The 10,711-nt window shown below is 44.8% G+C and overlaps 1 long non-coding RNA gene across 1 annotated transcript; it reads right to left on the reverse strand.

Moving 5' to 3' along the window:
* Nucleotides 1-209: 209 nt before the first annotated feature.
* Nucleotides 210-8,834, reverse strand: LOC111842980 (uncharacterized). The gene is made up of 4 exons (XR_002838033.2): nucleotides 8,604-8,834; nucleotides 7,923-8,174; nucleotides 2,269-2,430; nucleotides 210-289 (listed from the first exon to the last, which is right to left on the reverse strand). It is a non-coding gene; the product is annotated as an uncharacterized lncRNA (long non-coding RNA).
* Nucleotides 8,835-10,711: the final 1,877 nt, after the last annotated feature.

Consider the following 10,711-nt stretch of genomic DNA (forward strand, 5'->3'; position numbering starts at 1 on the left):
ACACATTGCTGTCATTGTCCTTCACGTCCCATTACCCTCTATCTCTTTGTGTTCCCCGTTCTGTCCAACATCTGATTACATCACGACCCCAGACCGGGACCTGGCATGCTGGACTCACTCGCTGAGACAGGATGAGGAGGTTGAAGATCTCCAGGGACCTCAAAATAGAGCCACTGCTCTTTCGGATTGAGAGGAGCCCGGCTGAGGTAGTTTGGGCATCTCAAGCGGCCGAGGAAGGTCCCCCAGGCCAGTCCCGCTGCGCCGAGAGCTCAGAAAGTCTCAGGACATGCTGCAGGGGACATATTTCCCAGCTAACTTGAGAACATCTAGGGAAGCCCCACAATGAGACCATGGAACAAGAAGAGCCGTGTGAAAATGAGATGAAATGAGAGCAAATGTATAAGACCACTGGAAAAATCTGCTGTAAATTTCATTAATCCGTTGCTGTGACTAAAAATGTGAATACTGCAATTTCTCAAGATAATATCAAAAAATTAGTTGGAAAACTAATTAATTTTATTTCATGGTTTTGCTAAAATCAAATGAAATCGTAGGTGATGTTTTTCCTCCTCTGTGTAGCTTTGACATTCATTAGGCTGAATGTACTGTTTTCCATTTTCCAATCACTTCCAGCACAGGGAGGCCCTGGAGCCTATCCAGCTAGTGGGAACATAGGACCAGGAACACCTGGAACGGGATGGCACTGCAGGGAGGAACCAGAGGAACCCACACAAACATAGGGGGAACACGCTAGTATTGTTAATATAGTGGTTAGTATGGTTCCATTGATGCTCTGTTGCATCAACTTGGCTGCACTTGTTTCCTAAGTAGTAACTCAGTTACTACTGTAGTACAAATCATGAAAAAATGTAGCAGATCCTCAAGATAAAAGATGCATTGTGATTCATTAGATATCAATAGAATAGGTTAGTAGTGGTAAATTCCTACTTATTAAATAGTTACCAATATTTAATACGTAGATAAAGATATTGTATACTGATGACACTTGAACACTGAGTTCAACAACTTACTGCTAAGTACATAATCAGTAATGTGCTTGTAACTAAGACTTAGTTAATACAGTAAGTAAGTAAAATATATAATCTGTTCTACATAAAATAACATTTTGAAATATATTTCCTGAAATATTTTTTTTCAGTGGTGCTAATGCCCATCCTTTCTGACTGCATGAGATGTTACATACTGTGCATCTCATTGGCTAAAGTCTGCTGTAGGGCAGTTCTGTTCGACCTTTGAAGGTAATTCTGTTACGCAAATGTCATGTATTTCATGAAGGGTGCAGCGCATTATGCAGTATAATTTGATAGCTGGGATACAACAGCAGAGAACTAGAGTATTTCAAGTAAAGCAGGGCAGATCTTTGACACTTTTTCAGTGTACATAATCATTATCTATTTACCAGATACTGATAATTGTAGTTCTATTGAACCAATAAGTAGGTTTGCTCAAGTAAAACAAGACATGGGAACGTACCACTACTTATATATTCTATTAATTAATGTACTTATATGTTAATCTCATGTTCGTTCATCATTAATGAATCGTGTAATTGTGGTATCACTTTACAATAACACTACTCCGAGAAAGCATTTTTGTGTCATGCAGCGATCGTTCCCATCCTCGTGTGTGCCACGCCCCTTCATTCACCTCGTGTGAAATCGTCTTGTTATCAGCTGTTTCTACTTGTGTTTAATTAGTCAAATGTATTTAAGTGCTTTTCTGTGAATGGCTCCCCAGTCCGGTCATTAGCGTTTTAATGTTGTAACATCGTCTCTGTTTGCTGTTCCGTGCTCCTGAGCGCATCGTACCCTGAATAAACCCACGTTTCTCCTGCACGACGTGACATTATGAATGGTTTATAATCAGGTTGTTACTTTCTTTTTGGGTTTTTTTATAATTATGTTGTAACAGTTTGTAAATTTTGTATTTGTAGGTACAAAAGAAAGTAGCGTTCAGGCTCTTTCAGAGTGACTGTTTTTATTTTGCACTGGAGAATTGCACTTTAATTTCGTTGTACAATGTCTCATTGCTACAATGACAATAAAGATTCTATTCTATTCTATTCTAAATCATTAATAGACAATTATGAACAATAACCATTTATCAGCTGCAAAATGGAGCCTTAATCTAAAGTGGTACCATAAATGTAAACATGAAAACTTCACACAGAGGAGGGGTCAGATTCAAATCCCTCACCCAGAAAGTGTTTACTTAGATTGGGGGGGGGGGTGATGTTCAGCCACAAACCTGAGAGGAGCTGCATGAGCGCTCAGCAGGTTTCTCAGCGTGGTCATCGTGGTGACCTCATGCACGCTGGGCTTTTCTTCTGAAGCAGAGGAGGGCAGGTCCAGGCTGTTCAGGTGTGGGAAGCTCTCTGCTGGCCAACACGGGCACAGAGAAGATGCCATGCTGGAATGGAATACACGGGCAACGTACTCACAGCGTGACAGGAACCAATGTCATAATTGTTTAATTGTCAGGGTAGGCATTACTTATTTGATCAACTAAAAGTCTAAAATAGGTGCTCTATTAATTCAGGAAGTTAATTAAATGTCATCCCAATGATAATATCCAATTAGTACCCGCACCTGTGTACAAATACAGCAAAAATATGATTCCATAGCTGGATCAGTAACAGCAGTCACTCAAACATCCAGATAAGATGGATAGCAGACTCGGTCGCAAGGTTCCTGCAAGAAAGACTCCCTGGGCTTCAGCACATGCAGCCTGCGAGTGCAGCAGCAGGGGGTCCGGCTGCCACTCAGCTCCCCATCTTGTCGCATTTAATGGTCCCGTCACACGGCAGCCGAGCCCAAGCGGGGGATGACTAAGAAGACACACCTGCACTTTTAATGCTTTTTAAATGCAATTAAAGAAGTTATTTCCAGGTTGAATTCTATCTCCGGGGTGATAATTATAAAAGGCCACATTCAGCTGATTGAGGTAAAGTGAAAGCACTGATTGGTATGTATAATCGGCAAAATGGAATGGGGGCGGGTGAAAATGACAGTAACCAAGCAGGGGGCGACTGCCCTGCACTTTCTGGGGTGTCCTTCACCCTGACCAGGGGGCTGCCCTGAAATTAACCAGACTATGAAAACCCCCTCTCCACTGAGACGACACAAAAACAACTAACACATACAGAATGAAAATACCGTCCATAAACAGGAATCCGATGAGGCTGACAGAACGCGACAAATTTACAAAGAGCTGCACCAAAGGACCGCAGACCATGAAGTTTAACGCATGGAGTGCTGCAGCTTCTGTTCCTGTCGCTGTACACCTTCTGGATTCTGTTAGCTGGCTCTACCAGGTCTGGACGGAAAGAAGTATTTTAAAAAAATGGCCATATACATATATTTTTTTTAAACGTTGACACGATTTAAGAAGAATCTGACTGGGCCTCTGATCTCTGATATGCGGTCACCTCTCAGGCTCACCGAGACGCCAGTGATCCGGACAGGTGGGTGCAGCTTCCTGCAGCTTCTCCAGTGACAGCAGGAAGCAGATGCAAAGGCAGGGGGGATGGTGGACGTCTTCCCAGATCTCTCTGTTTGGCACGAGAAATTAGGCGACACAGAGGCTGTGGTTGTGTGTGCGGAGCCCATCGCTGAATGATGCCTCACTTTTTACCACGTCGCTGTTTATTAGTTCAAAGCTGTTATCCATCACACCAAAGCCGCTGGTTTTAAAATGTCTGTGGCCAAATTCATCAAATGATATTCTGAGAATTCCCACACAATTTTATTCATTTTTTTGTTTGTAACTGTTAATGGTATTAAATTAGGGCCCTAACGGTTCATGTACAGTATTCATTGTCTGCTGTTTTGTACATCATTTTCGGCTCAGTACCCACAATAAAACAAATGGATACATCTACTGACATGGGCAGAACCTAAATTTACAAGTAGCTGTTCAGCATAGAAACCGTCATGCTAATTGTGGCTTTGAGTTTGCTACAGTTGGTGGTAATCGGCGGATTGGGAAAATTTGGGTTTCTTGATAAATTACACCAACACTGGAGAGTGAGTAGTTGATAAGCCTAAGCTCTGTTATTTTTTGCTGGCATCGTCGTCCGAGCGTGTGTACGACTGGAGAAAGGCAGAAACAGCCTCCGCAAGGAAGTCTCTCCGTGGCATTTAAGGGGCTTTTGCCAGGAAAGTCAGACCAAGCTACAATATCACTACAGACGTGCAACCATACTCAGTAGTAGAGAACACCGGATTGTTACTCAGACACGGTGACACAAGCAACTGTTCCTAATCGTGTTTGTGTTTGCATTTTCAATAATTAATGATCTCTAAGCAAATTTTGTTTTTCCTGCTGCACAGAACCTAAATCTGAGGTTTGTGCCGAACCGTGTCTTTTGTGTACCACTATACCCCTACCAATCAATATTTAGTATTTATATGATTCTGTATTTCTGTGTAAAGAAAAATGGTATGTGTTTTTGACAATTTTTCTAATCATTAAGACAGTTTAAATTAAGACTAAATCACTCAAGTGCCAGATACCTGCCAGCTCATGATTAAGTCCCAGTTGATATTTTTCAGTTTGACATTAATTAGTAATGTTAGTATTATAGACTTATCATTGTAGAAATGGGGGTGTCATGGAAACGTAGGTAGCCTTAGGGGGAAAGGAGGGGGAAATTCCGGGGAAGGTTTTCACTGCGGCCTGACGTCCCAGTGGGCTCTCGTCGCTGAAGTGAGTCAGTCATTTCACGCTTTGGCTCTCGGCAGTGACATCACACAGACAGATGTGTGGCTGCTGGCAGCCTGAGACTGAGGCGGCATCACGCCCCATCTGTATGCCCAGGAATAAGCCGTCTTTAGGACTTGCAGCGCAGTGTGACTTTCTGCTAACGGGGTATATAACCCACTGCTGGCCCTACAAGTCACTCTTAGAATAATCGATTAATACCACTGCAAATTAATAAATCGCCATCCATCCACACACTGGCTGTGCCTGAATTCAGGGGCTGCATCTGGCGCAGGACACGAAAGTCTACGAAAGTGTAGCCTTTGTAGGCTGCATTCTTCAAAGGTCCAACAGAAAGTGCTGTCAAATGGGACGTGCTAGCCTATGGATAATTTCCTATTTCCTATTTGCATCACCAGCTGTTTCCGCCATTGCCTTTGTGTCACAAAGCACCGCCCCTATTCTCGAGCCGGGACACGCCCACTTTACATCAATCAATCTGGGAGTGTGTTGGCAAAAGGAGGATGCATTTGTAGACTGCATCTGAAGGGGCCTTCGAAATGGGACAGCCCTGTCGCAGTGTCGTGACGCCTGTGAAGGAGCCTTCGAAATGGGACAGCCCTGTCGCAGTGTCGTGACGCCTGTGAAGGAGCCTTCGAAACGGGACAGCCCTGTCGCAGTGTCGTGACGCCTGTGAAGGAGCCTTCGAAACGGGACAGCCCTGTCGCAGTGTCGTGACGCCTGTGAAGGGACCTTCGAAACGGGACAGCCCTGTCGCAGTGTCGGGACGCCTGTGAAGGGGCCTTCGAAACGGGACAGCCCTGTCGCAGTGTCGTGACGCCTGTGAAGGAGCCTTCGAAACGGGACAGCCCTGTCGCAGTGTCGTGACGCCTGTGAAGGAGCCTTCGAAACGGGACAGCCCTGTCGCAGTGTCGTGACGCCTGTGAAGGGGCCTTCGAAACGGGACAGCCCTGTCGCAGTGTCGTGACGCCTGTGAAGGAGCCTTCGAAACGGGACAGCCCTGTCGCAGTGTCGGGACGCCTGTTAAGGGGCCTTCGAAACGGGACAGCCCTGTCGCAGTGTCGGGACGCCTGTGAAGGGGCCTTCGAAACGGGACAGCCCTGTCGCAGTGTCGTGACGCCTGTTAAGGGGCCTTCGAAACGGGACAGCCCTGTCGCAGTGTCGTGACGCCTGTGAAGGAGCCTTCGAAACGGGACAGCCCTGTCGCAGTGTCGGGACGCCTGTGAAGGGGCCTTCGAAACGGGACAGCCCTGTCGCAGTGTCGTGACGCCTGTGAAGGAGCCTTCGAAACGGGACAGCCCTGTCGCAGTGTCGTGACGCCTGTGAAGGAGCCTTCGAAACGGGACAGCCCTGTCGCAGTGTCGTGACGCCTGTGAAGGAGCCTTCGAAACGGGACAGCCCTGTTGCAGTGTCGTGACGCCTGTGAAGGAGCCTTCGAAACGGGACAGCCCTGTCGCAGTGTCGTGACGCCTGTGAAGGGGCCTTCGAAACGGGACAGCCCTGTCGCAGTGTCGTGACGCCTGTGAAGGGGCCTTCGAAACGGGACAGCCCTGTTGCGCTGCTGTGACGCATTTGGTCTTTGAATGCAGCCTTAGAAGGATGCAGCCCCTGAATTTGGACACAGCAGTTATCTAACCACTGGTCTTGGTGAAGATCATAGAGATTGGGCTGGAACCAGAGGGCGGCCTGGGATTAAAAATCGCCTGTGGGGTCTCTCACAGTAAGCTTAGGAGGCCACATCTTTATTGCATACCTGTCAAGTTTTGGATTTGAAAATAAGGGAAATTTTCCGGCACCCACCGCGAGCCGCCCCACCACCCCAACCAAGCTCCAGTATACCTTACATTTTAAGACAGGTGTACAAGAAATCTAAAATAACCACTTGTCATTTACATCTTATTTTCATTACACATTTTCTTTTAATTTCTCTTGTTCACTCATGTGGCTCTCTGGCATTCGCTAATGACTTATTATACAGATTTGTTGCAGACTTTGTATCCGTGTTGAAGTCGTCACAGAAGGTGAAAGTAACGTTGTTTTTGGCACACAGCATTGCCATTTTAACCTCCGCATTTATGACCTGGTTATTGTTGTAAATGACCTGCAGACTGCTGCAGGTGGCAGGTCTCGCGAGGCTACTGGCAGTTCAGTTTGGAGAGGCAGAGGTTTTTTTTTTAAATGATATTATAATACGGGAGATTTACGGGAAAATACTAATATGGGAGGACGGCGGGAAAGAGGGGTAAAATATGGTAGTTTCCCGGCCAAAACGGAAGACTTGACAGCTATGCTTTATTGGCCCACCGCAAAAATGTCAGTTCAGCACCGGCTGTAGGCTATTACAGCTGGCAAAATTTGGGCATGAATGTCCGCAAGATGCTACTCTACCAAAGGGACTCTTGTGAAAGGCAGTGGTCAAAGAAAGGAAATGTAAGGAAAGCCCAACCATTGATTAGATAAGAGTAATGAAAAACATGAACAGCTTAAAATAAATGTGCAAAAGACATCCACATGGTCATCATATGAACCAGTAAGTACATTTAATCTGAAATATAATGAATCGTGTACCATCTGACATTTTTCAAGACTTTACATGTGCTCACAAATTAACAATACAAGGTAGATCAGGGCCTTTAAATGAGATGCCTGACATGTCCTTCTTATACCGTAATGATAAACGGTACCTGAGTGAACTTTAGAGACTTAGACGGAAAAGCAGCAAAGGTTTGCGAGGACACGCAGAAGACCAGGACACTAACTGCTGTCTGCGAGCAGGAACCTCTCTCACTGTATGCTCAGAAAGGACGGAATGGCAGAGCCCGAAATGGCTCAGTGTAAAACACACAGCCTTTGCAAACATAAACATCCCACACCTGCCCAGCAGCCAGTCCAAGGTGAACCTTCAAAACACAGAGCAGTTTTGTGGAAATGCTTTGCAGATGCAGAAAAAACATCAGTCTTAGCTCTGAAATGACATCACTGTCAGTAAGCTACGTCTGCTTTTGGAGATGCTCTATAATGTTAACCGTGGCTTGGTGTTTTCTGATTGGCTGACACCTGGCTTCCACAGCAGCTCTATTGGCTCCCCTCCCTCTCTGCATTTAGGACATTTTGAACTAAGAGACAGCACTGGATATTAGGTCCAAGTACAGTGCTTAACGATACTTTTATAACAATACCTGTGGGCGACGTGCTGACTCACTGGGTGTCACTGTCACATCACACCTCCGGGATTCAGAGTTTTCTTCTCATCCTTGGCTCTGTATGTACCGAGTTTGCATGTTCTCCAGATGTCCGCGCTGAATTCTCCCAGGTTCTCCCCCTTCCAGTCCGAAGGAACGTAGTTAAGTAAATGGGTATCTCTCAATTTTCCAGAGTATAGGATCGTGTGCATCCAGTTCATGGTATCCTCTGTGCTTCATGGACTTGCCCTAGGGTATGGAAAGATTAGTCCTCTTTAGCTTTGATTATTTAGTAAGGTACAGATGACCCTAAAACATACTCCTTGTTCCGTATTTTGTAGCCTGTTTTAGTCCTGCACACCCTGTATACCTCGTTTCAATGCTTTGTGTATATTAAGCATATTTTCACATGTACATACAATTTTCTGCATGATGTGTTGTTGGTGGTGTCTGAAGGCAGCTAGCCAGGTCCATGGCTTTGTAAAGAGTTATAAATGTCCTCCCTTTTCGAGCCACAGTAAGTAGATCCTGCATCCCAGAGTTCTGTAGGTAAATCCCTTCAAAGTCTATACTTGAATGGTAAATAATTCATTAAAAGGCTATTAGTATTGTTCAATAAGCCATCCATCCAACTCCCAATTGCTTACCCCGAATGGGTCACAGACGTTCAGTACTCACCTCTATAACTGTGATGCTGTCACGGAATGTTCTGGTCACTGTTAAAATAGAAAAGTTGTGGGTGTGGCCCATATTTACCTTGTTTCCCCTCCATTTCCACCATCATTTGATTTTTCAATCACATGATAAATATTTGCCTCCAAAACGGGGAGCTGTGGGGGGTGGCAGCCATGAATCACGCCTGCGCAGTGCGCAGTGCTCGTGTCGCCTGCGCAGTGCTCGTGTCGCCAGCATCCCGGTGAGAAAAGGCACCATTCACAGACTGCTTGCCTCCACATTGTGAATTGCATCTGTGTCTAATGTGCTTCTTCTTACGTTTAATCTATCACTTTTCTAAAGTATAGCAGTTTGTCATTATTGTTTTGACCAACAAAGGCGACGACCTTGAACAACCTTGAGAGCTGAATAAGTGCTATTTGCAATGCATGAATGGCTCCTTGCAGCAACTGAGCTGGGAAACAAGATTTGTGCACACAGGCCCGATAAATCTCACTGTCAGGCTGCACCGTTAATATAAACTGGGGCAGCCTACAATTAATGAACATATTGTTACTGATCCAATTAGGAATTCAATTCATCGAAGGGCCCAGAATGCAAGAAATATGGCTTATTTAAATTGTCCTTCTGGCAAGACTGAATCTAGTGCACTCTGGAATCTGTTGCACTTCAGGTATTATGTAAGCATGAAAAGGAAGCCGTTCTATTTGAAATATAAAAGACAGTTTCAACTATGAAGTGGTGTTCTGTACACCAGCTGAAGTTGTGAACGGAAAAGGCTGGAAAACGCACGGTAGGTGTGATTACAGCTCTCTTACGGGTTTAACCCAATGAGAAATGATCGCATCCCTTGATCCGCATTAATCCCAGCACAGTAGTGATTAAAAGCATTATTAGTACCGTTATGAGCCATGAGTCTATGGTGAACACCTTAGGAATGCGATGGGAGAGGCATGAACAGCACGGAATAGCACTCAGGGCAACATTGAATAATGTACAATATTCAGAATTCAACTATAACTGTATTCTGGCACCCTAACCCAGTGTTTCCCAATCCAGTGCTCAGGGAACCACAGACAGAACACATTTTTGCACCCTATCGGGTGCTGGGAGGGAGCAAAAATGTGGATCGTCTGGCAGAAAACTGGGAAGGACCAAAACCATGGATCGTCTGTGGGTCCCTGTGGACGGGGTTGGGAAATACTGCCTTAAACCACAGTGCAATACATTGAAATCTGTATACATCATAAATTTCACATGGTTACTTCTGAACAGTGCAATATATACAGAGCTTATTTATTAAATATTTCTCAGTGAATTCCCACAGATATATATTCTTATGTACTGTGTTTGTTCTTTAATGTTGCATAGTATACTTATTTAATGTTATTTATGTCATTACGGATGCAGCAGCTAAGTTTTGTTGTACTTGTGTAACTTGCACAATGTCAAATAAAAATCCTTAATCTTTGGTCCAATAGCTTAAAGAAGCACAGGGAAAGTGCCACCTCATGGGTTGGAGGTTCATATCCTGTCAGGATTGGTGCCCGTCTAGCCCTGTCCAGCAGTTCCCTCTGTCCATCCCATTTGCTGTTCCCCTACTGTGTCTCCCTCCTACCTGGGCTGCCATGTAACTCAATGCAGCTCAGAGCCAGACATCTCTCCATCATGATTATGAGGCCTGCCTGACCTTTGTATAAATATTTTGGTTTTATTTTGTTCCCTTGGTGTCTGGTTTTGCTAATCTCTCTGCTTTTGTGTCCTTGTTAATGCTTTCCGAGCCCATGCCTTGTTTATGTTCTGTTTTACTTGTGTTCCTAGTCTCCTCTAGCCTGACAGACCTCAGTGTCTGTTACTGTTTCCTAGTCTTTAGTGCCTGTTAATTAATTTGTGTTCCTCCTTATCTTTAGTATTGCTGTTCCCAGTGTTGATCCCTGTTTCTGGTATTATTGTTGTTCCCAGTGTTGCTTCCTGTCTTTGGTATTATTGTTGTTCCCAGTGTTGCTCCCTGTCTTTAGTATTGCTGTTCCCAGTGTTGCTCCCTGTCTTTGGTATTATTGTTGTTCCCAGTGTTGCTCCCTGTCTTTAGTATTGCTGTTCCCAGTGTTGCT

This window comes from Paramormyrops kingsleyae, chromosome 19 (assembly GCF_048594095.1).
Source record: "Paramormyrops kingsleyae isolate MSU_618 chromosome 19, PKINGS_0.4, whole genome shotgun sequence".
NCBI classification, from domain to species: Eukaryota; Metazoa; Chordata; class Actinopteri; order Osteoglossiformes; family Mormyridae; genus Paramormyrops; species Paramormyrops kingsleyae.